Raw genomic sequence first — 27,587 nt, forward strand, 5'->3', positions numbered from 1 at the left:
TCATGTTTCAGTGCACCAACCGACACGCTCTACACATTCTCGCACCTGTAGAACGTCGTTACAGTGTACTACCTTTTGCCCTATTATAATGCCGTCGGACTGCATATGGGGACAGTCCTAAATCGCGAACATGCATCACACTCTCCTACACTCTTAAACCCGTACCTTTTATTGTAACTTTTAGAAACATGTAACTTCTATATAGACGTAGATTTCGAGATTTCTTATAGGTTACACCACTGTAACGTATATTTAGAGGTTAAAAGCGACCAAGGTCATGTCTTTACAACACGAATAGAAGTTACATCTCGGAAAAAACAAAAACAGCTTGTTGTAACTTATAAATGTACCCTCTACTCCGGCACTGTAACTTCTAAGCGAAATCTCCAACGATAATTTCTTTGTTACTTTCTTATCGTTGATGTTCTTATCGTTTGTTTTCCTTCTATTTTTCAGCATAATGCCGCGTTTCAGCCTCCCATTCGAGACGACAGTTGAGAATCTACGCTGTTATTTTTTATCTGTTTCAGCGTCATCTATACGTCGACTACATGTTACCAATGCTGTATGAACACAGATTATAAGCTCGCAGTCTGGAATACTGATAGTATGTTTCTTTCTAAAGGGTGGAAAACCATTGTCAATGCCGCAACCACCAAGATTTCCGATTTCGCTGCGTAGCCGAGCCTGGTCTATGTCTATCCACACAGAGAGCGGTTGCCTTGAAACGCTTAACGCTCGTCGTCCGTCCGTTAACAAGTGTAATCTGTTTTAATCAGTGGTTTTCCTCGCGTTTATCATAGTATCGTCAGGAACAACGGAAAAGCTAGATGTCTCTAGCAAACAAGGATATTTTCGGTGTTCTCAGGGGAAAGTGTAGTGAGTGCGAAGATTGCAAAGAATATATAACCGAAAACGAACGTCACCACCGCAGCCCTAATTCACACACTTCATACACTGGGTAAGTGTACGTTTTGTGCTAGGTACGTGCGTTATTTTGATAGCAAGAGCTCTTAGCGCATGTTTGTTGTGATTATGGCAAGCGTTTTGCGGTCCTGCATATGAACGCCACTTACGCTTGCTACTTTTCTGCTCTTACTTGGTCGCCAAGTCAATACACCGGCGTGCATTTTGCGAGCTGCGGATATATGCATCAAGATATATAATTCGCAGCTTCCTACTCGTTGTATTCTTACGATATTCTAAGACTCAATCGCGGAGTGAACGCCTTCCTGCATTTATGCTGCTTTGTACCTTGTGCTTTGTACCGATTTGAATGGTTCCGTAATTGTTACTCTCATTGCCCAAACTTTTGTTCCCAGGATCCCACATGCAGGTTCACATATAAAGTCACCAGCGCAATGCAGTACCTCACAAACTCGTCCCAGAGCGCCTCCAACGCTGATAACGCAGTAATGTAGTGTCTCCTGCGTTACTGTACACTCATATTCCTCAAGGTTGTGTGCGTTTTATGTAATACTGTATTGCCATTTGCGCTCGCCTCTGCAACACGAATGTGGAATAAATTTTTTTCTGCTGCAATTCTCCATTTCGTTGGGTGTGTTCAGCTTAGCAAACATAGGTCAGTTGTTTTGACTCGCTAGCTTCCTCGCACTTTTATGCATTGCTTCTCACTTAGAAGATAGTTCTTTTTTCCACATACATGGTAAAGCGACCATGGTTTCTCCTCACATCAGAATCGCACTTGTGCACAATGTGTCACCTCTCGACATACTTCTGTTTTTGTAATATACATATGTTCAAGATCTCCTTTTCTGCCGGTTCATTTTGGTACCTTGGTGTGTTCTGTAAATGTCTGTCCATATCCCACGCACGGGGTGTTTGTTTTTATTCGCATCACACCAGCGCTCATTTGACAGGTGGGTTACGTTAATTTTCGCAAATTAACCCATCCGTAGTTACAAACATCTCCGACATTTCCTGACGCATGTGTCTGTAACTACGGACCGATTAATTAGCAAAAATTCACATAACCCACCTGCCAAATGAGCGCTAATCTGTTGCGAATAAAAATGAACATCCTGTATAAAAAGCCGCGCGTTGGCGTACCCTTTACGGGCAGGTGCTGGATTGAAGGCCGTAACCTCTAATTAGTGGGTTTCCTTGTAACTTTTATAAAAGGGGTCGCTCAGAGGGTACCTGGTAGCTTCTGAAATAGAGGGTAAAATATTGCGATTTTTTACCCTTTACTAAAGGGTACGGAGTTAAGAGTGTAGGGGGGCCGATTCAGTGAAATAACATGTCTCAGATAATGAACTATACTCCCCCCTTAACTTATTCCAATAACGCTTTACCGTCTCGCGAGCTTTCGAGGCCTCGGCTTGTCTGAACGCAATCTTCGTTACTCCCGCTGCGCAAGAGGAAGAAGGAAGACAGGAAGATTTGTTTTTTCTCGCCTTCGCAGGGGTGCGATGGGAGGGCGCTTCTGGTGATCATGCACTTCCGCGGTGACAGCGAAAAGGCGTTCCGACAACATGGCCAAAGCGTCTTTTCTCCCCGGGGTTCTCTTTGAAAGCTCGGTCGCCGGAAAAAGATGTTGACGCAGCGTCTATCCCCAGTGGTCCTCCGGGTAAAAGAAGACGTCGCCAATTGAAAGGGCTCTTGATCCCTGAGCCGTACTGTGATGGGTATCATCGTACACCTACGTAGCCTCGGGGAGAGAAAGGATCTGTGCTGAATCGTCGTGTAAGTCCAGCAAGAAATGGGACTTGTGCGATATCATGACGTTCTTGACTCTTGGAAAGGGTGTCGGTATTATATGTTGCTGGCGGCAACTGGTCGCCCGTTCTTCGGAGTGAGAGAAAGAGAGCTCGAAAATAATCCGTTTTCTTTTTCCCTTTCCCTTTTTCATAATCATATCAATAAATCGAAAATAATCCCGGCGAGGGTAACTCGTGTGCCAGAAAAGTCATCCTACCCTGCATGTGAAACTATCGAAGGAGAGTGTATCGTCTGCCATTTAGATGACTTTCGTGGGTATCAAAGACAGCATAAAGCTCTACTGGGGTGGTAGTTATCGAAGTGCAGCTTTTCCAGCTGCACAACAGTCGCGTAATTTCCGTACGCGAGCTGAGTGACGCAAGCTAATAATATAGATAGATATATAGATCTACTCCAAACTAGCCTTTAGCCCATACCTTCGCGGGCATGCCAGGCTGACTCATCAAATCGTTTTACAGCACATAAATCATATACGGCGTGTTACAGCACACTGGGGTATATCGTCGCATCTCAAGCGGGGAAACACCCCATGACATCATCATTCACAATTTAACTTTTGTTATTTTTGCTACTCTAAATGATTATTCGTTTCATCCTTTACAGAGGCAACAAGCAGATTATTGCTCATTTCTTTAGTCAAAAATACCTAATTACAAGTGATAACCAATCATCCTCATTAAAATGAAGTTGTTGTTAACGCTATCACTCTGGGTAGCGGTCGGCCTTTCAGCGGGTTATGTGGTAAAGTTTTCTTTTCAGGGTGTAGAGCAACTGATATCGAAGGAAGCCCGTTATATATATATTGCACTTGTTCGTGCATACGTACGCTTGACAGTGCTAGTTTGAGAGTAACATACCCCCATACAAAGTGCCCCTAGCGACACCCGTCTCGTCTCATCATGTCCCCCGTGTTACTTAATCACAGGCCGCCTTACAGAATGGATTTTACACTTGATCTTTGCATTAACTACTATACGTCTTGCAGTTAAACCTGAATTCTTGATATCGTGTAGGGACAATTCAAACTTGAACACCAAACACCCGATGTACGATGGCTCCCCCCCCCCCCCCCATTCCGGTCTGGTATATCACACCGGCAACCTTATGATAACGAACCTGAAAGGAGAAGTTGATGCAAATGTAGATATGATCCATCAGGCGACCAGTTTCGCTATTGCCAACCGAAGCAAGGAGAACTTTCGCTGATCGTGGGAAAAACAGAGAAAAAATGCTCATTGAGGAAGCAAAAACATCGCCTGCCGCTGGTATACCCGCTAATAAGCTGTGTGACCGGTTACGCTGCGGCTGCCTGCGCCACCATGATGCGCGCGTCGCACAGTAAACATTCCCGAAGTACGTTTCCTGCCGAACTTTAATTAGCTTCAATAACGAGGAAATAATTTCCAAAAAAAACAGTAGACAGTTTATCTACTTCATAATTTATCTAATAATAATTGATCTATCCGATAGCATGAGCCCTCAGTACTCTTTTCTCCCAATTGCAATCACATTTTTTTTAGAAAATGAACATTGAAACTTGCGAGCAACACTGTGTCGAAGTTACCACCCCGCCTTGCGAGTATAGGTCAGTTGCATGCGCAACTAACCAGTTTCCCTCTCTCCCCTACTGCCCATGGAGCGACCTCATTGATCGCTCTCCAAAATACAGGGCAACATTTCAAGGTGATGCGCGCATGGTTTCTTCTGTAGATACGTGCCTCTCTACGAATACCCTCTTACTGCTGTCTTGTGCATTTTGTCACATGGTTTCTCCACACTTTATACCCTTTCCCCTGCGCAGAGACAAACTGTCGTAGCCTATACTGCGCATTGCTTGTGAAGTACGGTGGCAAAACTGCATTGAATGGGCATAACACTGGGCCTCAATTAACAGAAGCGGGAAAAGAAGAAAAACAAGTGGTACGTAGCCATCAGGAGCAGCAAATCATTCTCGAGGCATAGCTCACCATACATAGACGACGACGGTTGATTGACCGTTGAATCGGGGTTTGTTTCCCACCAAGCGTCGCCCCGAACTGCTTTACGTAAGAGCACCAGAAAAAAAAGAAGAAAAAAGAAAAATAAATATATCGTTCTAGTGCTCTGTTTTACCAAATTACCATACTGGGGGAGTTGGTACATGTTTAAGACTTGAGTGCAGCACAGAAAAGAACGACAACAGTGTTAGACGGAGGAGACGGTACTGCACTTGACGGTACAGCAGTCAACTCCTAAGCTCTATTTTATGTCAATATTTGCCAGGATTACCAATATGTGCTCTGTCACACGTATAACTCGAATAGTGCTGGGTTTACAACTAACAAGCTGTGAGACTATATGATGGCAACGTACACTGCCTGTCTGCTGCTTTGCAGTATACCATTAAAAAGAAAAAGAAAGCTTCGTTAGGTAGTTAGTAGATTAGCAAAATAGGATACACCTTGAAGCTTTCAGCAACCCTCCATGGGTGCTCCATGGTTGAACCGATACTCCATAGTATAGCTCCGCCGTGCAGACACGGAAACACGGAGCAAAATTAAATTATCTAAATACTGCTGCTGTTGCAAGAAAGTGGGGGGTACTGACTCAGTATATATATGCTGAACTGGGCAAAAGAACGCCTTCCAATAATGAGTGCTCGCAGCTGTACAACATTTTAACGTAATCGTAGTCAGTGTGTGGTTTGGTGCACGGCATGATTCACGATATTTAATTTTTGGGAACACTTTGGAAACACCTTTATGTTTACGGTTCTCATCTTTTTTAGCTTTCACGTTATGGTTCCTGAACTGACGTACCGCAACGCCAGAAGTACACTCTTAAAAATGAACTTCACCGCATAGCACGCTCCTTGCCAACCATCATCTCGAACGATATCGTTATCTGCCCTGATTTGCTGAAAACGGGAGGCGTACGCCTTTTTTGTGACAATTATGAACAGCATAAGTGTCACAAAAAAGGCGTACGCCCCCTATTTCAACAAATCAGGGCAGATAACGATATCATTCGAGATGATTGTTGGCGAGGAGCGTGCTATGCGGTGAAGTTCATTTTTAAGAGTGTAGAGTTGTACGAAGCTGTTTTTATGGCTCATGAGACATGTAGTCTGAGGATTCAATACAGAGCAGTCCCTTTTATCCATGGTGTACCAGCTCCAGAGTTTGTTTTATTATTATCCGACTATGAGTTCATACAGCCATACCCCGACGTGGTACTATACAGATGTAGTATACATACAATATATAAACGGCAGCAAACTTTCCATGATAACCAAATTGGGGGTATAATCGAGGCACATGCTTGCCCACGATCTACTTAGTAGGTCTACTCGCACAATAGAAAGAGTGGATTGCAGCAGTTATAGTAGCTCCTGGATTAAGAGGTTAATAAATATACGTCCTGGATGGGATTGGATTGGATTGAGAAGAAAATAAGACGAAGATTGGGGTTCCACATATCCAGCCATTAGGAGTTGGGGGTTAATGATGAAGTGACACAGGAAAAATGAACGAGACAAAGAGCGGGCTTTGTCATCCGTGTGCACGCAGAGTCAGCGTCTTCTCCCCACACATATTTTCCTATTCATACCTATACATGCACGCATCAGCTCTAAGCTTTCTTTCCGCTGCGAGGAATAACAATGCTTCGGAAAGGCCGGCACAACTCAACTTACAGGTCGCATTACTCGACCTGAAGCCAGAGGAACACATTATCCATACGCTGCTCTCAATACAAATTGGAACAGCGCTTTCGTTCACTTCAGAATCTTTCCTCGCTCAACTACTCACGAAGGTGTTTTCTCTGAGCGCGCTCGCTTTGTTGCGCTGTTCCCAATTAGACGAAGAGGTAACGGACTAACGGTCGATGGCTCGACTGCACTGTGCCTTTCCTGTTGGTTTGTGCGCAGAGGAGAAACAATAAACGAGTCACACAGTAAGCAAGGGCCAGCGTGACGCTAAGTGGTGGCACGTTACACGGGTCTCCCCTCGGAGTCTTTGACCCTGACGTCTGAGAAGGTGGTTCCCTGCTCGCTCAAGGGATCAACAGCCGTTCACCAAGCCTGGTTGCCAGATTCGCCAGACGGAGGTTATGGGTCAGAGGTGCGCCGTAGAAGACAGTATCAGACGGCGCGACCTGTGGCGCAGAAATATTCGGCAGGCAGCACGGAGGCTATAATCAAGACATCACGTGTCTGGTTTTGTTGAGCACAGATCCGCATTAAAGGGGCACTAAAGTGCACAAATTTGGCCGTGCGGAATGAAAGACGGTGTTGGATGGAAGGAAAGATGGTGTTGGAAAGATGGTGATGAATATGGACCAACAAAACAAAAAGAAAAAAAACGAGACTTATCCGCTGCATCGTTCGTGATTTATGAGCGATAGAAAACAGCGCAATTTACGCCTTCCCTATCCCTCTCTTTCGTCAAGAAGGCCGAAAAAATCGTAGGGAAAGGTTAGCCTGCGCTACGGCGGCTTGCTATTCCGAGGAAAGAAAGGAAAACAAGAAATAGAAAGACAAACAAACAAAAAGGGAAGCAAACACGAGATTGATCACAAAGTATTCAGGTAAAAAGATTGCAGAAAACCGAAAGGTCCTGGCAACCACGATATTTTAAAACCTTTATTTTTCAACAGCGTGCTTATTTGACTTAAGTACAGTGTATAACATTGTGCCGAAAGGACATGTAATTACTCTCGTTAACAGCCCGTGAAAACCTCGCACGGTGGCGATCTGTCAGCAGCCACATTTGTTGTTGTTTGCCACATTTGTTTGTTGTTGTCATACGGTGTATACAAGAAACCAGCAACGTTGATACGCAGTACGCATTTGTGTCATGTCGCAATCCTCTGATAAACGAGAGGTGCTGCATAGTTTAGTGACCTTACTTAAGGTGCCACTATGGACTAAAGCTCGTGTATTCATAATCCTACCAAAGTTATGTTACTGAACTCTTCTTCTCTCACTTTACGTTCCTGCAAAATATTTTGGCTCTGCGTGACGCGAAAGCTAGACAAAATTAATTTTTATTTTTGAGAACTCTGACCTCATATTAGGCTCCGAAGGAGCGCCCAGCTCTCATCTGGCAACGTTGTTCCCCTTCGCGTCTTTCAGGGGGCTCACTTTTTGCGCTCCGTTAGCGGAGCCCCACGTCACATATCCTCCGACCGCTCCGACCTTCCAGAAAACACAAAGGAGGGAGAAGACGTCTCTCCCATTTCCCACACTTTCAATCAGCGTCACGCAACTTCTCCTCCACGTGACCCTCCCACGGACGCTAGCGTCGTTGCTAGGAGACGAGTGCCCTCTCCAGAACATGACATCATTGCAATTTGTGGGCTTATAATTACGTCACCCGCTCCACGCGTCATCGAAACTTGTGGAGGCTCAGCAGATCTTCAAAAATTGACAGAAATGTCCAGCGTTCGTAAACAGGATTGAAATTTCGCGTACAGAATCCTTGAGGCACCTTGTTGTCATGGGCTAAATAAAATAAACGCTGTTTTCCGAGTCCGGAGTGGCACTTTAAGCCGTGTAACAAGAATGTATAGTGAAGGTGGCATTCGCTTGGGTAGAGTGCGCTTCGCGAAAATGACGTTATAATTATAGCGAATTCGGGTGGTCATTTCGTAGCAAAACGGCCGAGCGCTCGGAAATTGCTAGGTCGGCGACCGAGCTGGATCACGTGACCGTTGCCACCCGAACATGATTGCTAGGAATCTAGCGGTTTTAGGTACTTGGATCACGCTCGGGGCGTCGCGGTCGCAAAACTTCGAGTTTTGTCGTCTGCTAAACCACATGATTTCAACATGCGGGCCAATGAGGGCACTCGCCACCGTTGCAGTGCGGATGTGACGACACCGGATACAGTTGAGCAATCTGCTGCTCGATCGTTTTGAGGCCGGGCAAAAAAAGTGCTAGCTAGCAAATTCCGAGCGCTCGGAAAGCGCCACGCGAACATGCGGGATTTGCTTCATTTTGACCAAGCGAACATGACTGCTCGAGATCTGGCAAAAAAAGTTGCTCCGAAATGACCACCCGAATTCGCCATTAGTTATGGGTGCTATGCTGCATAACGGCATAGATGTTTTCATATCGTGTACGCATTTTGAAACTGTGCAACCACCAGTTCATCATTTACAACATGGCGCACGTTTTTATTACGTCCAACGGTATTATATTATAGAGTCTTACAACACATGCTGAATTTTTAATACATAGAGCATTTTGCAAAATGTACAGGAAATGTCATATAAAGGCTTGCCAACATATGTTCCGTGAACGGTTCACGAAGAACGTTACTGTTTCGACTGATATTAGGGATAATTTCTCTTCGGCAAACAAGGACAGCATAAAGGAAGCACGATTTCGAACGTTAACCCATCCAATGAGAGGAACGTATCAGTGACACGGAGTCCCAGTCTGGCCCCAGTTTGGGGCTGTCTCCCTTATTCGCAATGGCGAAAACTTTATTTTCTTCAGCTGTAAATGTATTGGAGGCCAGGACATGGAAGAAGCGTGCAACCCCTCTTGCTCAGTGGGCTCGGCTCTCCCGCACAGCTCTAGTCACCGCAGGCAACATACGAACATCCTCAACAGCCTTCATGGGGAGACTGTCTGTATACTATATGCACAACTGGAGAACTCGGCGAAGTGACGGAGCTCCGTGGTACGAACCCGACACCTTGATGTCAAAATGCGGACACGTTACTAACCGATCCGAGGACGAAATGAGGAATGGATGCAACTGTATCTGAGGTGACCTGAAGACGGGGTTGAGAATGTAGACCACTGTTTTCCGAATGACCTAGACATATACGTTGAGCGACGAAACCACCCGTATCACGAGCGTGTAAGGTACAGTTCCAAACACGAAAACATTGGATACCAGAAACATTTTGAAACACTGCAAGTACCATTATGGTCGCCATCACCAGTAACGTCCGTGTAGTTTCCCTTTCTTCTTTTCTGAGTAACGCGTCCTGGAGTATCCACACTCTTAAAAATGAACTTCACCACATCACACGCTCCTAGCCAACCATCATCCCGAATGACAACGTTCTCGCCCCTGATTTGTTGAAAACGGGAGGCGGAGCCTATTTTGTGGTCATTATGCACGGCACAGAATAGGCTCCGCCTCCCGTTTTCAACAAATCAGGCGCGAGAACGTTGTCATTTGGGATAATGGTTGGCTAGGAGCGTGCAATGTGGTGAAGTTCATTTTTAAGAGTGCAGTCCCGAGTAGCTCGGTACTAACATCTCAATTTTTTTTTGTTTTTTTACAAATCAATCAACCGTAACGTCCAATGCGCTTTCTACTTCATAATTATAAATGACAACCGACGCGACGGATGGTGGTGGTGGTGATGATGAAAGGGCTCGCCGTTGTCTGTCTCACAGAGGTGGGCAACGTCACGACGACAATCGACGCGACACACACCGGCGATACGTCGCGCGACCAGTCAACACCCATATAGGGAGTGCTTCAAAGAAGATGAAGACGACTGGGAACTGTCCTCACAGAAATATTACGAAGGAGGACAGAAGAGAACATGCAGCGCTGCGCAAATACAAAGCGGTGTCCGCGAAACAAAATCAACAAACACACGCTATATAGAAGGAAGCGCGGACTGCTCGAGCGGTCCGAATCAAATATAAATGCAAACAAGCTCATTAGGAATGCAACAGCCACGACGATGTATAACGCATTATTCAAGATGCCGTCCGACAAACACTCCAATATCTTGCACTCGCAGCAAGAACTGTATTAAGGGGGGCTTTCCTTGGAAAGATAAGCTATCTAACGTCGGATACAAAATGTATATGCGCTTCGGTCTTCACGCTGAAGAGAAGAGGAAAGGGGGGATGTTTGCTCAAAAGATCGGCCAGCGAAGCATTGGACCAATGTAAACATTGGGGGCCTCTGTTTTTTCATCGCGGTACCAGTTAAAGCAACAGAAAGAGCAATAGAGAGCTGCTTCATCCTTTTCCGGACGCCGGGAAGGACATGAGGTTCCTTTTTATACACAAGTATCAAGTAGCCTCCCACGAGAGGCACGGGTAGAAAATGTAAGAGAGGCAGAAAAGGAAGCTTGAAATTTCACGCAGCCGATGACTGAAAATGCACTTCCGTAGTGCACGTCAAAAACGAGCGGTGCTCTCGAGTTGCTACACACTCCAAAAACAGATGGTCGTGACATACGCGAGGCCGGCTTTCCGTTGCTGGCTTCACTCATGTGGCCAGAACTTCACCGCATAACATGCTGTGCGCCAGCTATATACTCATAAGAATGAACTTCACCGCACAGCACTTTCCTGGCCAACCATCATCTCGAATGATTTCATTATCTGCCCTGATTTGTTGAAAATGGGGGGCGTGCGCCTTTTTTGTGACAATTATGAACAGCATAAGTGTCACAAAAAAGGCGTACGCCTCCCGTTTTCAACAAATCAGAGCAGAGAACGATATCATTCGAGATGATGGTTGGCGAGGAGCATGCTATGCGGTGAAGTTCATTTTTAAGAGTATATAGCTGGCGCACAGCATGTTATGCGGTGAAGTTCTGTTTTCCGAGCGATAGCGGGGACACCGTTATCGCTCCTGATCTCTGGAAAGCGCGCGGGGCGTACGCCTTTTTTGACAATTAACATAACCTCATAGACACTCTGAAAACTTCACCGCCTAGCACGCAGTGCGCCAACCATTGCCACGAATGATAAAGAGATAGTGGGTGGGGGGGGGGGGGGGCGTATGCCCTTTCGTGGCGATTGTCATATATCCAAATTGCCACACAAAAAAAGCGTACGCCACCCTCTCTCTTTGAATCAGGAACTACAGCGCCATCATCCGTGGCAATGGTTGGTGCACAGCGTGGTATGCGGTGAAGTTCTGTATTTAGAGTGTACCTGGTGGTGGTGATGAAAGGGCTCGCCGTTGTCCACCTCACAGCGGTGGGCAACGTCGCGACTGACGCCCTGGGGGAATGTGCGTCCTGGGCCGACTTCTAAGGGAACTGTGCCGACATATGTCTGAAAGCGTCTGAGGAAAACCCAGAAAAAACCCCAGACGTACCCAGAGTGTACCTTCTTCAGTTACACACCAGCTCTGGACCAATGGACCAAGTCTAATAGGACACCTTTCCATCATCATCACTTTCTCATCCCTTCCACAAGCGCAATGGGGCAGTGTACCGCCATAACGACGGTGAATGACCCACTACATCATCATCCCATTTATGTGTGTGTCTGTGTACACACCAGCCCGCTTGCTTGCTCTTCCTTGTTTGAAACATTAGTTGTCGGCATGATCTTCTTTTCGATCCACACACCTTGGGAAGTCGCATAACTAATTGGTTGACGACCTTCACTCGTTCGTTTAGCCACTGGGAAGCCCTTCGTATAGTTATTCTATATACAGCCCGTCCGAACAGAACAGAGCTCGTACATACGGAGGGGGACAACACGAACAGATCGCACGGACGACGTGACAACATGAGGAAGCCAGCCAAAATAAGGCATACAGCGATCACGCTCTTTTCCATCAATGCCTTCAATAGAGCAGCACTTCCTTATGATTCGCCGTTCCGTGATTTACTGCCCTATATCGTCACGCGGAAGCTCAACACAAGGGGACCGTCTCGTCCTTAAATACACGTACGCACTCTGCAATAGCGGGCGTATACGGAAGTAATGGCAATGCACAGACGATGTCTTTATGAGTGATATGCTCATAGTATAACCCCAACAGTCCTTACTTGGCAAGTGTCGCGGCGGGAATCTTTGTGCAAAAACGGTCAACGAATGCTAACCCAGAAACCATTGTTCCATCGTCGTGGTATTCCCGGTTGCGAAATCACCGATCTCGAAACAAGGAGAATCAAGGAGAATGCTCGACTGCTTCGTAAGATGATATGCCGTGTTGAAAAACTGAATTTAACTATTTAACTATTTACCACTATTTAACTATTTAACTATTTAACCACTATTTAAACTATTAAAAACTATTTAAACTATTAAAAACTATTTAACCACTGAAATTCAGGAATTTTTTATGTCCGTCCAAGTCGTTTTAGCGAACGAAATCTAGGTACATTTTAGGACAGAGACGGGGACGAAACTGCACGCTGGTTAGTTTATTATTATAGGTTAGTCTAAGTTCGCCGTTGGCAGTTTCCTGCATACGCATAGCATGTGTTTACAGTAGCTTATTTTGCAACGGGGATTTCGATCAATGTATTTCGAGGTACAGACCGTGCTGCTTAAAGTCGCACGTGATGCGTAGACTCACATCGTTAGACGAAAATACGTCGAAGAATCTTTCATGCATGCTGCCATGAATAAAACCAAGAAGAAAAAAAACATTGTCCTTGTCACAACGAAAAACCAAGCAGAACCGTTGCAGACAGGTTCGACGGGTCTATTTTTCTTTCTTTTCCAATCCAATCCAATCCAGGTTCGACGGGTCACAGAGGATAAATATGATTTAACGCAAGAACTGTTCTCTGCACAACATTTATATCGCGTTTCGACTTCGTTGAGAAGCGTAGGCTTGGAAGAGCTTTTACAGAACTGTTTCATACTTGGAGTACATTCTGCACCGGAGATGATAAGAACAAGCCAACCATGCTTCAACCCTTCCGTATTCGTCGCCTATAGGAGCTTTATAATCAAACCGACAAGGAAAAAAAAATACGGCGGGAGCATTGGTACGACGAAACAAGGTTTCTAAATATAGAACAACCTGCATCGTCTTATGTACCAATTTTCCAAGCAGTCTTTCAAGTATCGAAAAATTATGCTCCACGTAGTCCGTGACCGTTGGAACTGGACAGCCCATACCGCTCCTATCGCAGTAGCAAGATCAATTTGCCCTGCATGAACCCGTTACAGCTATATCCTCCTATACAGTGCATACATTGCCTGGAGGGACTTGTACGACCACCGCTTGTGAATGCTCTCCACCTTCCGCCATAGAGCCGATTGTTTGTCTCAACAACTCTCCCTAATGAAACGGAGACAAAATACACTGAAGTCGTTGGCTCGATTCGTCGCGCGCAGGTGGATCGTACTGCACATTGTGCTTGCCGTGCCAATGGACAAAAGGCTCCCCATAAAGGCTGGCGCACACATAAATGTTCACAACAAAGGCAGTCTGATTTGTTGAGCAGTACGCGGTGACAAGGAAATGAAGAGGGAAGCGTCAACGCAAATTACGATTATAAGAGAGGGTTCGCCTAAGTGGGCGGGACTTGGTGCAGTTGAACAATGGCGCCTTTTCATCTCCATGCGCATTGAAGTTTTGAAGGGCTGTGTTTGGCTCTGTTATATGGGGTGTGTGTGTGTGTGTGTGTTTGGAAAGGGTGACTCGGATCTGTTAGGAAAATAAGCGTGAGTTGGCCGTGGAATTTTGATACGTGGAGCCTGTCCCTCGCGTCTGAAAAGTGCGAGTTGTCAGTAGTGATGAAGGGTTGGATGCTTCGGTTGGTGTGGTTTGCTGCTTTAGCATGTGCTTCAGTATGCCATGCCGCGATATTCCAGGCCTGGGACTGTGACTGTTCCATCTTGCTTTGTGTGCGGACACAAAGTTCCGTCTGTACTCCGAACCACCAGTAAGCTTTTTTACGCAGGAATGCTTCTTAAATAAACATCCTTTCTTTCTTTTTTTTTGTTCCACAACAACAACAACAACAATTATATTTTCACGATGAAGTGGGAAGGTTTGTTCCACAGCTTCAAGTGCAAGGCGTCAAAACAGTGTTGAAAAAGCGTTCGCAAAACACATCATTCTGAAACGATGTTTTAAAGAGAGTGCGCCCCCGAAAAAGCATTTTCCTTGTATGTGTAGAATGCAAAAAAAAAAAAAAAAAGCCACCACAATACCACAAAGGTTTGTACCATAGGATAGGATACTTACAACCGAAAGGTGTAAAATATAATAATAATACGGGGCATCCAGAGCAAGTATCGTGAATGCTTCCACAAGACAATATAGCGGCATTTACACCCCACGCAATCACGAAATCCAACCAACCATATTTTACCCAACCTAAAGTCCTCCACTATCACGATCTCTGATCACGTCCGAGCAGCGGACCTAGTATTACAATTTCCATGGCAGACCATGATTCAAGAGGGGGATCCTTGACCAGAAGGAACAACGCCCACGTACACCACAGACGAGACAAAAGGAGCACAAATTGCTGGTCCCGGAGGAGAAACGAAAGCAACGTGGTCAAGGAAGCTGCTCGTGTAACATGGAAGAAGGCCGTGCGTGGATATGCTTTGCATTCATGTGGCGTCTCTCATTTCGCTTCGCCCAGAAACAAAGAAGATGGACGACGTACACCCACCGCCAGGCGGTGGAAATGGATTCGACGCCCTCAAAACGATCGCGGCTACTACACAGTGTGCATGCACACTTACACGCTGCCGAAGGACACGCCCTCACATGACAGGGCTCTGCGCTGGGCGCAGTGACTCCAGGCTCAGTACTTGTGTGTCATTAAAGTTGCCAGTATGAGGTTGTCAAACTGAAGTCAGGCTATAGAGTTCGGAGAGAGCAATGCTCCAGTTCAAACTGACACGTATAAAAGCCGCTCAGCCTTGCAGCAATCTTGGGTCCTTGTTTTAACCTTGTGCAGCACCGTCAATGCCTGACACGCATTGTCCCATGAGAAGTAATTCACAGCACAGAGACATAATTATCGCAGAAATTGAATTTAAAGTACGCCGCAAGAAGCGACCGTGAGCAACGGCGGTGCAGAGCAGTACGCCAGCCTGTGATCTGCCTGGGACGTCGGGCTGACGCTATACATGGGCCACGCTCGCTGACTGGTCCAGAGGAATGTTGTCTGCTACTCGGCTGTTCGGGGTTCTGAAAAAGCATTGCTCCTTGCTCGGTCATTATTCGGTTGCTCCTTCTATCCCCAATTCTCCGGGGGACCTGTCAAAACCGGTTTACGGCGGCAAAGAGACGAGGGGTTGACCCCCCCCCCCCCCAGCGAACCAGAACGAGTTGCCCCTGTAGCGTCATCAGTGACGTGGCATCATACGTTCTCCTCCTCGTTATACCCGGAGCGGCGAGTTAAGGGTGAACGCGCGGAGCCATGTTTATGTGATTTTTGTTCTGGGAAACAAATTGCACGCATCAAAACCTTTCGCGCTATTCGGTAAAATAACACACTTTCATCAGCCGTCGTAATGTGAATTGTATTTTTTTATTTTCTGACGGCCCTCTGTACTCCTTTAAGGTACTGAAATGCATGTCCTGTCCTTTGAATGAGGAGGCCTTCTGGTAAGTTGTCGGTAAGCATATGTCAGCGTAGCGTAGTGGTTAGCGCATTTCGGTCGGCCATCGAGAGGTGCGTGGTTCGTACTCCTACTGCTGTCTGGCTTTTTCAACGACTGCCGTACTTCAGTCTTTCATGTTCTTATAGGCACCTTGAGGCTTGCGTTGTGTTCGGCTGCTTGTGTTCCAGCCTCAGAACAGTTATTTTCCATCTTGTTCATCCCAAAACAATCGATGCATACGGGACACCGCACGACTATATGGGATCATAACTACCGAGCAATCGAGCGGCCGATTCGAGTCAAAGCTTGCTGATTACGTCTCATCATACATCAAAACGGTCCTTAATCACGTTTACCGCAGTCGCACACCGTTTGACGTGCGTAGCTCGTGCTTACGTCACCGCGAATCCGGAATTGAATGTCAATGTCCAGTTCGCCTTTCTTACTGGTCAATATGTTGTTTACTACTCATCCCCATATCATCGTCATCATGTATTTCTCTCTCTCTCTCTCTTACTACTCAGGTAGACACCTATGTGAGGACGACAACGGCGAGCCCTTTCATCACCACCACCACCAGACACTTCAAGGTAGACATGACTGCATTAAGACACTCACAATCGGATAAACCTAGGGAAACCAGTAAACATGCACGACCACGCCACCGTTCCTCAGAGAAATATAACGGGTAGACCAGCGGCACAAGAACTCTACTTCACCTAGCACCATCCTCTAGTGCCTCTAAGTGCATCACAATATACTTGCGTAACGACCAGATAACAGGGAACATCACACGTATTCTGAGACACTGGGCGACGGCCCTGCACCTGCTGCGCCACAACACGAAGCGGGCAAAATATACCACTAACACCAAAAACGTGTCGGAGACGCGCCTCTCAATGCGGTGCCCAAAGGCGACAACCCGACAAATTAAGGACCAAAATGTCTTAGCAACGACGCACTTTTCAGAAACGTGTAGGGTCGTCTCCAAGAGCGGCAGTTTGACACAAGGAGCTACTGGTCACACGCCGACGTCCTAGATGGTCTTTTGTAGGGAGGGTTCCCCTCCCCACGCTGCTTTCCATAAAAATTCACGCGCTATCTCTGGAAGACAAACTGCTTGCTTATCTCAAAAACGAGGACTCTCCTCTGTATGAAATTTTGCATTTGATGTCTACACGTACTGTCGAGTACCACCCCAATCGCAAGATCTGTGGTCCGAATATAGTCCAGAGGCCGGGAGTAGACATGTTTAATAAGTTCAGCGCACCGGCAAGCAACACAGTAAACATTATACTTGACGTTTCGGGTCCTACACGGGTCCCATCATCAGAAGTGAACCGTCCTATCTGCTACTGCTTATTTATGTACTAGTGTGGTGTAACAGTCTGGGAGATGGCCAGGATCTGTGGTCACATGCAGACTGCCCTTTAAAGGGAGACTTCGCAAGGATTCGAAGAAAAATGTGGTGATCATCATACCGAACAGGAACCACCCCATCGGTACCGGAACAACATTTGCATTAATTTTCCGCGAGTTGTTAATTCGCAAATGATGACAATAGCAAACCGAAACCGAAATGCGAAGAGCAGAAAACAGAGCTCCATACTATACGGCGGTTCGTGGGACGATACAGTGACGTCACCCAGCATTGTCGTCTGCTTGGAAACCTGCCATTCTCCCTTGCCGGATGCCGGATGATGTCAGCAATCTGTTGCTTTCAGTGTCCTCTGGCTTCAGAGATGCGAAGCACGCAAGGGATTCTATATCACGAGCACACGAAGATCTCGCGTGCCACTGGTCATCCACAAACATTAACACTGTGCTTCATCAAGATATGTGTCGTACAACCACCCGGAGCCAAGACCGAAAAAAATAAATAAATAGAAGGTTATGAAAGGGGATTGTGCTGCGACACTAAAAGTTGCGACACTTCGTAGCATCGATAACTGGTGCACCTGCGTATCATCTATTTCATTTCACGTTTATTTTCCCTCTTTCTCACCTCCTCCTTTCCTTTTGTCAACAATTTCTTTAATTCAACAGTACGCAAGGAGCCTTTCTAAGTTTCTCAATATGTCTGTCTATTCAGTAGCCGGAGGCCATGCAGAGACATAATTTTCCGAAAACCACCTTGCAACCATTTTGGTTACCTTGAGAGACACCAGGGGTGAGGGGTATATGTAAAGAGAGTTATGAAGCGAGGTTGGCCACAAAAAATTAGGACCTGCTACTCAGGGTCTGCATCTCATTAGGAGAGGGAAAGCCCATCTGAATGGCCATCACGTTTTACCTTTGGAAGGCCCGCCTTTTGTTCCTTCTTCAACTTGTGATGGGAACTTCGCAGAAAGGGTTCCCACGCATCGCGTGCAACTTATATACGGAGAATGCGGATCACGTGGTCTGGCACAGCCACAGTGTGCCTGCCTGAACGCGGTGGGCTGCTGTTACGTATTGAGTGGGAGGCGAACAGTGTGATATACCAAGGTCGCGGTAATTAAATGACGTCCATCGTTCACGTTACGAAGACTGATGTAAGCGTGATAGGAGAGGTAGAAGGAGCCGAGACAGAAAGATTGCTAACGTTTCGTTGACAATCAATTTCTCAGCTGCACCGACAGGGTGTTATCCTATAAAGGTCTGTAAAGGGGCCGCCACATCATGCTCGGCAATTATTGTATAGCGCTAAGTTATAATGCAAAACGTAGGAATCCCGTGTTGAAAACGATCAATATGGCGGCGTTACGAAGGGCCGTTGAAACGCTGCTCCCCAGAGGGCGTCGCGACGCACAACACTCAAGTGCATGGGACCGCAGAGCGCTTTTCTGCAGTACAGCCGTATCCGTGTTGCACGTCTGGGGAGCTGCGTCTCAAGTGCTTTTTGCAACGCCGCCATTTTGATTGTTTTCAACACGGGATTCCTACGCTTTGCATTAGAACCTTGCGCTACGATGTTCAATCACTTTGAAATTTGCCAAGGTTAAATCTCCTACATAAGTAGTAGACATAAACAGCAGAGTAAACGATGTGACTTTCTGTCATCATTACTTCTCCTTCATTAATTGTTTTTGTTGTTTCTGTGGAGCATATTATCTGCCTTAGTTGGCCGACAAACAACAGCAGTTGTGCCTCAATGGTCACGATGAGCTGTTTCTTCTTCTTTTTTTAAGGAATACCAATTCGGCCTACGCCGGTTTCTTTCTTCCTTTTTTTATTTTTTTCAATAAACATACATCCCCACCCGGCCCCAGCTGTGCTGTCTGTTCACAAGAAACACAGAGGTCATTATCCGGACTATAATAACGCAAAATTGTCTTGTTATAACAACATGAACTACTATGTTCTCACTATCTCGGACGTTCCACATGTGCAACACACTATACTACTAGCTGAGTCGTTTGCGCATATTGGTTAGCACAGGTTTTCGTATACTAATTGTCCATATCAAGTAAGCCATTATTAGCAGCATCAGACTGATTAATCCGTCATGCGGACTATACCTGAACGAACCCCACTGATAGTATTATCAGCGACATGAACGTGTGTATGCGACTGTTACAAAACTTTCACTTTTTAAAGCTGTAACTCGCCTAAATAAAATTAAAAAGAAAAAGAAAAAAAGAAAAACGTTCCTCGATCTACTAAAAATAGCCATCGTCTCGTGATACAATTAGGTTCGACAACTTTGGTCATTGCGCTTGACAAGCGGAAAATCGAGCTGACATCTTTTCAAGCACACCAAAGCATTCCAGCAGCCGTACGGAGGCTCCAGTCTCCTTTCAGCTTTTTTGTTCGCCACAAGTAGCTTAGTCATAGCGGATGAGTGAACTATACGAGCGGTCCACTTTCTCCGGTCATCGCCTCCAGCAGTCAATATATGCATTAAAAACCGTTCGCGCAGCAGCCCACGAACTGGAGGTGCCCCCCCGCAATGCTGCGTGTGCGAATTCGTGACCGCCGGTCGCATTGGCCCTCGCATGCTCACGGACCTAGCCAGCTAATGCGATGTGATCTCGGGGGAGAAATGGATGTGACACGCACGCAGGATGGAGTTGCACGAGTAACTCTCATCTCCGTGCACAAAAGAGGAAAAGAGATACTCAATGTGACGGGATCACGAATTCTGGGGAAACAGCGTTATGCCTTTTATGGTGGAGTAGCGTATATGGGTTTAAATAAAGCCATTTGCGATTAAACAGCACCGAGGTGCTTAGGGGCCGGTAATACTGTAAAAGGCGAGCTTTATACTACGGCGCCGTTGCAAGAGGTCGTTTTGCGAGTCAGTGTACCGTCTGTCCGTCCGTGACATCATCTTTATGAAGGGAGATGCAAACGGATGCTTTTTAACGGATCAATTCTGCTGGCCCTCCTAGCTCGCGTACGATCGCAGTAGAACTTCTTACACCCATAAGAGTGTAAGAACACCTTTGGACGTGTTTCTGAACACCCTACGAAATGGTGTCCATGTGGGCAGCCTTTCAAAAAGGGTATTATTTCCAGTATGGGGACTATCATAATCTGAGTAGATTTATACGCGAGGTTGAACGTACGTTCTTTGGGTCAGCAAGCCAACAAGTTGCCGACTGAGCTACCGAGACCGGTATGGGTGCTAGTGATTATAAGATACGCATTTTGGTGCTACCGGCGAATTGGTACGAAATTACCAGGGAAATGTCGTGTAAGATGGAGAGCACAGGTGAGAGAGAGAAATACATGATGACGATGATATGGGGATGACTGCACAGGTGAACTGGTGCATCGTGGTGCACTGAAACAATCGTGGGAATTCAGACACCCGCAGTCAGTGCATGCTTTCACAAGGTGTTTTTAAGGTGTTTCTATGGTGTGTTTCTAAATGTACACCCATTTTACACTCATAAAACACTCTCGTAGCTTCACAAGGGGGTAGCAGTCGGGGTACCTGAAAAAAGTGAAGTGGGGTGTTATCCGCAAATTACACCATTTTACACCCTAGGGGGTGCGAAACGCTTTATTATGTGTGGGCTCACTCTACACTCTTAAAAATGAACTGCACCGCATAGCACACTCCTAGTCAACTATCATCTCGAATGATATCATTACCTACTCCGATTTGTTGAAATTTTTTTGTTGGCGTACGCCTTGTTTGTGACACTTATGTTGTTCATAATTGTCACAAAAAAGGCGTATACGCCTCCCGTTTTGTTTTGTTTCCCGTAAAGTTCATTTTTAAGAGTGTAGTTTAAAGGTTGTCTTAGCTTCAGACTAGCTTTCACTATGCCAGATCAACTGACACGCTTTTTTCGCCATCTGAGAAAGGCGTGAATCCTCGCGTCGTGTAACATAATGTGGAATATTGCAAAACATTTAAGGGCATACCCTATCACTCTTAGAAAAAAGGGTGGAGCAGTTACACCTTTTAGGAGGTAAGAGTTGTCGCATATGTTGTGCCTAAAAGGTTGCAGAGTTCTACCTGCTACCTCACTCTCAAAACAGAACTTCACATCATATAGCATGCGTTGCCCGCCAACCATTGCAGCGAATGATTCAGTAAGCGAGGGGGCCGTACGACTTTTTGTAGCAATTTGGATATATGATAATTGTTTTGACCACCCTTATACACCCTTTATCAGACGGTTGACCGAGGTGGTAACGATAGAAGTTACCACCTTTTCACACCGTTTTTTTCTTAGAGTACATACTGCGTTGCTTGCGCACGTGCAATGGGGTAGGGTACCGCACTACCACGATGAGACACCCCACCTCATCGTCATCATCTTTTGTTGTTGTTGTTGCGCAATAACGATTTTTCGACACTAATTTTACCAAAGACGCTGAGCCATTACCAAAAAGTATTTTAATCGCTAGGTGAAGAAGTTTAGGGGGGTGTACCTTTTGTGGTATTTAAATTAGAAAGGATACGTAAAGTTGTAGGTAGAGCTTTGCACCTTGGAACAACCCGCAATGGCACACAAAAGGTTCCTATATACGCTGGCTTGCATAGCGCACAAGCTATATGGGATTTGTTCATTGAATATCTAGGAGGAACGCCAACGACGTTTACGAACGTAGAAAATAATTGCATGTTCGTGCGAGGCCACGATCCTACGCTTCGACAGATAATCTCTGTAATTTTCAGTGATCATTCAGAATGTGAACGTGCACGCTCTACCACGACGTTTAAACTCTCCAGCTATGACACGCGCGACCTCAGACGACGGTTCTGATTAATTGAACATCGTAAGCAGACGATATTAGTGCGGATCAATAAATCGATGCCGCACGCCATTGCTGCTCTGCGATATTTCATGTTTCCATCTTGCTTTAGTACGCCCTCGAACGGAAAGAAACGGAAATTACGCGCAAATGACACGCGAAAAGAAAACGAGACAGCTAAACGCACCGTACACTTAAGCGCAAGAAAGAGAAAAAGAGAGAAAGAAAGTGGGAAGACACCCCAGTGCTTTACATATGTGTGCACATTAGTTGCAAACGTTATACTGAACACGTAAGTGTCAGATCGGCTCGGAAGTTGACCGCAAACACGTTACAGCCACTGGAGCCGCAACTCCCGTGGAATGTGTGTGTGTATGTGTGCTCATAATGCTTAATAAATGTCCTCATAACATATGGAATATGTTATGAGGACATATGGAACATATGGACCTTCGTGGACGCTCACTCGAACGGAGTGGCTGCTTCACCGGTTTCGGCTGAACGCGAGTTCCACATATAGTCAGGTGTCTCACCAGTGCATAGTGCGGTAGCTGCTTGGCCAGACTGTTCGCTATATGTATATGCAGTGTGCCAGATAACACAACGATATACTCCGCCATATTTGCACAAGTACTAATGGTAGATTGTACATATTTTTAGCATTGTGACATTCTTGTAGCGATAGTTTGTACGCAGAACATCTACGTTGTTATTGTGTTAGTTAAAAAGTGTTAAAAAAAACTCCAACCTCTTGTGGAGCAAACATTTTTCTAGAAATCAAGTGGCGCTGTCTCGTCACCCACAAGCGCCCCGTTCCTTTTGTATTACTGTCAAGGTAACGATATCTTTCATTTCGCGAGGAGAAAACTTTTGCACGTTAGTGCACCTTGAACATTTATCCAAGATAACATGGGGCGAAGCGTCGCGTCCCCTTTAACGCACACGGAGTGCAACAGAGCTCTGCAACGATTCCTCCCTGTTTTTACTTTCCAATCCAATCCAATCTAATGTCATGGAGCCACATTTGACCACATACACAAGTTATCACATTTTGTACCTACAAGGGCACTCATACTGTATTGCCGTGGGGCCATCAATAGTGACTTTTATCCCCCCCCCCATTTTTTTTTTCTTTTTTTTTTTTTTTGCTTAGATTCCCTTCCTTTCTAGTATCGGAAGGCTGATTATTTTTCTTTATTTCGAACGTCGAGTACGGGCAATTCAGTTCACCGGGTTTCAAAGCCCGAGACGCAATCACTTATGCTGGCGACGAGAAATCGATGGAGGCGCTCATTAGGGTAATGGAACTAATGGGAATCCTCTCGTTCTGTCCCATTTTTGCATTTCACCTTCGCCCTCATTCACTTTTTTCCCCCCTTTTCCTGCCGTTTCGGTCGTCCAGCGGCAAAGAGGAAAAATGTCATCGAATATGCTAATTTCTGCCATGCTGCAATTAAGAGGATTACTAGTGCACACAGAACCTACAAAACGTTTTGCTCCCTTTAGGGAGTCCATGCGGATATCGGCACACGATGACGATGATTATGCAAGCTCCAAATTGAAAAAAAAAGAAAGAAAATCGGCATAAAAACGGGGGACAAAGCCAGTCGAATTATGGTTCTCTCGCATGTCTTTTCACATTTAATCGAGGTTGATATTTTAATGTGTGTGCCTCCACTGGCCCTGCCTTGGTGGAAAAGTCGCTCTCTACCTCGTCATTTACGTAGAGAACTACTTGGACGTAGAAGGATGTACTTGGTTTTCGTTTGTCTTTGATGTGATTCATTTTTTTTCCCGAATGTCCTCGGTGTCTTGTCCTTGACAGGGAGTCAGTTTCCCTTCTGCAGAAGCATCCAAACAGTACGTTAATAAAATAAGACACGTGTAACCGCCTATGGCTACTGCTATCAATGTTAGTATGAGATACAGCGGACCCTGTATTGTATCATTATACGTATAACGTATTCAACGAGTCCGGCAAATGTGTTCGATATAAGCGACAATTCGATAAACAGGGAAGCGTCACAAAAACAGTGACGGTAGCCTCGGAAGCGCGCGGAGACACGGAGAGAGAAAACTATCACCCTCGGTTTGCATTACGGGCTTTCTCTCACTCGCCCTTCACACTTTAAGCGTCGTCGGCTCAAGGACACTTCGAATAATCGGGCTCGAAACGCATGCATTTCGATGTGGGACACCGCGAGACTTGAAATGAGGCAATAATTCGAAAAAAAGCGATCTCGTTATAACGAGGGTTCGTTCTAAACATAGCACAAATATTTTTTTCTTTTTCTTGAGGGAGGGTGGAGAAGGAGTGGCCGCTGAACTGAGCGGACGTTGGGGTTTTGTCCCTGATTTCCCTGAAAGCTCCTTTGCCAAATACATGCGTAACGTGACCTCAAATATACATGCAGAATAGGCAGGCAAGAAATTTCCTCGCGTCTTTCTTCAAAAGCTCTCCGAGCCTTCTGGATTCGTAATTACAAACCTTGTGCAGAGTATCGAATATGAAAACTCGGACACACAGATGGCCGTTCGTTAATTAATCCCGATTTGTTATATTACGCGATAATTCAGCTCCTATGCAAACATGCTTCGCAATGCGCACAATCTCAAATGCGGAGCCGCAAGCGAAAGAAATTAAACTCAAATTCCGTTCATCATTTTTCTCAAGAAGTTGAAGTTCACTGGCTCGCAATATATCGAAAGCGCCACCGCACGCCGTAATGTGTTTGCTTCGTTTCAAAGCAAACACGCAAAGATTGATTGCTTTTCCCGTTCCTTGCCTTTCAGGCCACCTTCTTTCCTGTTCAGCGTTCAAAGTTTTCACGGCGACGGTATTTTGGAAAGCAAGAAAAAAAAAAAAGGTTGTCCTTCTGTGCTTTTGAAGAGCTCGTCCCATCGCTATACAGTGAAATTTTGTCAAGCGGAAGTTCACCTCCACGGACCCAATAATACTATATGAGATCGATTATACTTTATCTGCTGGTTCGTGTGAGATACGTCCAAGAGATCAAGCAGAACGAAGCGTTGTAGGCTTTGCGCTATTACGGTTGATAAACGGGTTGTGACACGCTATATTGTATTGACGGAAAAAATATTTCGACGTGTAGTACTTAGCGAGGTGCAAACTCCTGAACAAACTCCGGAGCGACCTCTGACGTGAGAGGAGCGAAAGCCTCGGCCCTTGCTATTGGTTCTTGTAAGCACGTTACCCCTCCCGCGGCCGTGTCACCTGCCGCGATGCCACAGCAGGGTGAGTATGCGTGGTGCCGGTTACGCGTCTGCTGCTATCCTCTTAGGTGAAGGAGACAGGGGGGTTATAACGCACCCTGGGCCGACTTCAGGGCGAACTGTGCCGACATCCGCCTGAAAAATCTGCTGGAAAAAACGGCGAGGGGAAATCTCATGCAACACAGTCAGGTGGGATTTGAACACACCACGTCCCAGCCTTCAGCGCGACCTTGGAGCTGCCACCAAGCAACAACGAGAGGGATGCTTTCATCGACTCCGCCATGCCGCCAGGTGAACGAAGGTTTATATTGAAACAAATAAACGTCTTTTACTTATATCGGGTAGAATTTGAGGCGAAGTGTCCGGCTGCGTCCATTTTTTAATGCTGGCAACATTGTCCGCAAATAACGCTTTTTGAAAGATAAGCAAGGAGAGAATACAACGTCTGAACGGAGATCGCACAGGCGCGACCTACTCCTCCATTCTTTTTCTCTTCTACATCTGTCTGTCAATCTTGAACGAACAGATAATTGCCGTGTACTGGACTTCAGTAAACGATACGCCCACACATTTGTTACGCAACGCACATCAGCGTAATTGCACAAGAAGACAAAGCTCGGTAGACTGTGCAATAGTGGTGGAAAACCTTTCGGAACGCTGTTGGAAAGCTACAGCCGCCATTCATCATCTTACGAGTTATTCATTATTATTAAGCGTTTGAGTTTACAGTATTACAAAGGCATGGTGGAAACACTGTTGGGACGTAAAGAAGTGGGATGGTGAAAGCAAAATATCGTTTCCGAGATATGCTTTTAAATATGTGGGATCCATGAACTATAGAGAACATGTATGTTGGAGATGGTGGTGGCTTCAGTGTCATACAGTTACAGTGAACCCTCGTTAATATGACACCCGGTAATCTGACATACGCGCTTTACGACCATACTCTTGGGGAACAATGCTGTGAAACCTCTGCAAATCTCCCCCGCTAATATGATAAGTCCGCATTATGACCAAAATTTTCGGGAACGACCATGGTCATAATAACGAGGGTTCACTGTATACGAGTTATACAGTATCTCAACAAAAACGGCTTTCTCGCATAATGTTGCGTTACTTTGACCTACCGTATTGTAAACCCGCTTTCCTTTATAAAAAAAAAAAAAAACACGTCTGTTGAAGCTATTTGAGTCCTCGCGCGGCTATGCAGCATGTCGACCATGACAGTTCAGTTTCAAAGAGACATTCTTTCGATTCGAAATTCGAAAACAGAATGTCGTATTCGATTCAGAATTCGAATCGATCGCACGCTTATTCGTTTCGCTATTCGAGAAACCCTAATATATTGCCGACAGCCACAGTAAGCTGCCCCTCCTCCTTGCAGAGCAGTCACAACATCGGAGTTGATTGGAAGAAAAGTTCGTGTAATAGGTGCACGGTAGAATTAAAAGGTTCGTTGAGCTCGTGCAAAACCATACAACGCCCTCAAACGAAGCCGACCAACACCGTGGACCGGTCAGCGCCCACCTTGCACAACTTTCGATGGATTTTGCTACTTAAGTAACTACAATCTAAGAGGACTAAAAGAAAACCAGGGATGGGAAGTATTTAAATACATTGTATTTAAAATAGTATTTAAGTAGTGCATCTTGTATTTACATATAGTTTGGAAAAATGTATTCATAGTTATATTTAAATTCTGTTCCTACGTATTTATTTGCCTAAATACTATAAATGCATGAAAATACGTCAGATGCGCATGTTTCCACATTTCACAGATGCATGTACTGTCGTGACTGAGGCCTAGACTATGGGTTATTTACCCGGTTTGAAGGATTAATACACTTTTAGAAGTTTCTTTCGGGCGTACACGGAAACTGCACTTGTGTCAATAATAGAATGGCATCAACATTCTACCAAGAGCGCACTGAGTACCAAATATGCGTCTTTCGATCTGAAGTTCCAGAGCGAAAGACTCCAGGACCAATGTCTAGATGTTACAGGACTTTCTGGATGTGCATCTTGTTCTTCAACTCCTGTGATGCTAATTTCTCTGAATCAACATCGTTCGATCAAACAGGAGCTGGGTGCACGATAGGATAATCTTATTAAATAATTTAATCAATAG

General features: G+C 45.6%; 1 protein-coding gene across 2 annotated transcripts in view; it reads right to left on the minus strand.

Moving 5' to 3' along the window:
• LOC135400732 (protein prickle-like) overlaps window positions 1–27,587 on the minus strand; it is a 239,828-nt gene that overhangs the window by 132,629 nt on the left and 79,612 nt on the right. The gene's annotated exons all lie outside the window — the stretch shown is intronic.

The sequence above is a fragment of the Ornithodoros turicata genome, chromosome 7 (assembly GCF_037126465.1).
Source record: "Ornithodoros turicata isolate Travis chromosome 7, ASM3712646v1, whole genome shotgun sequence".
NCBI lineage: Eukaryota > Metazoa > Arthropoda > Arachnida > Ixodida > Argasidae > Ornithodoros > Ornithodoros turicata.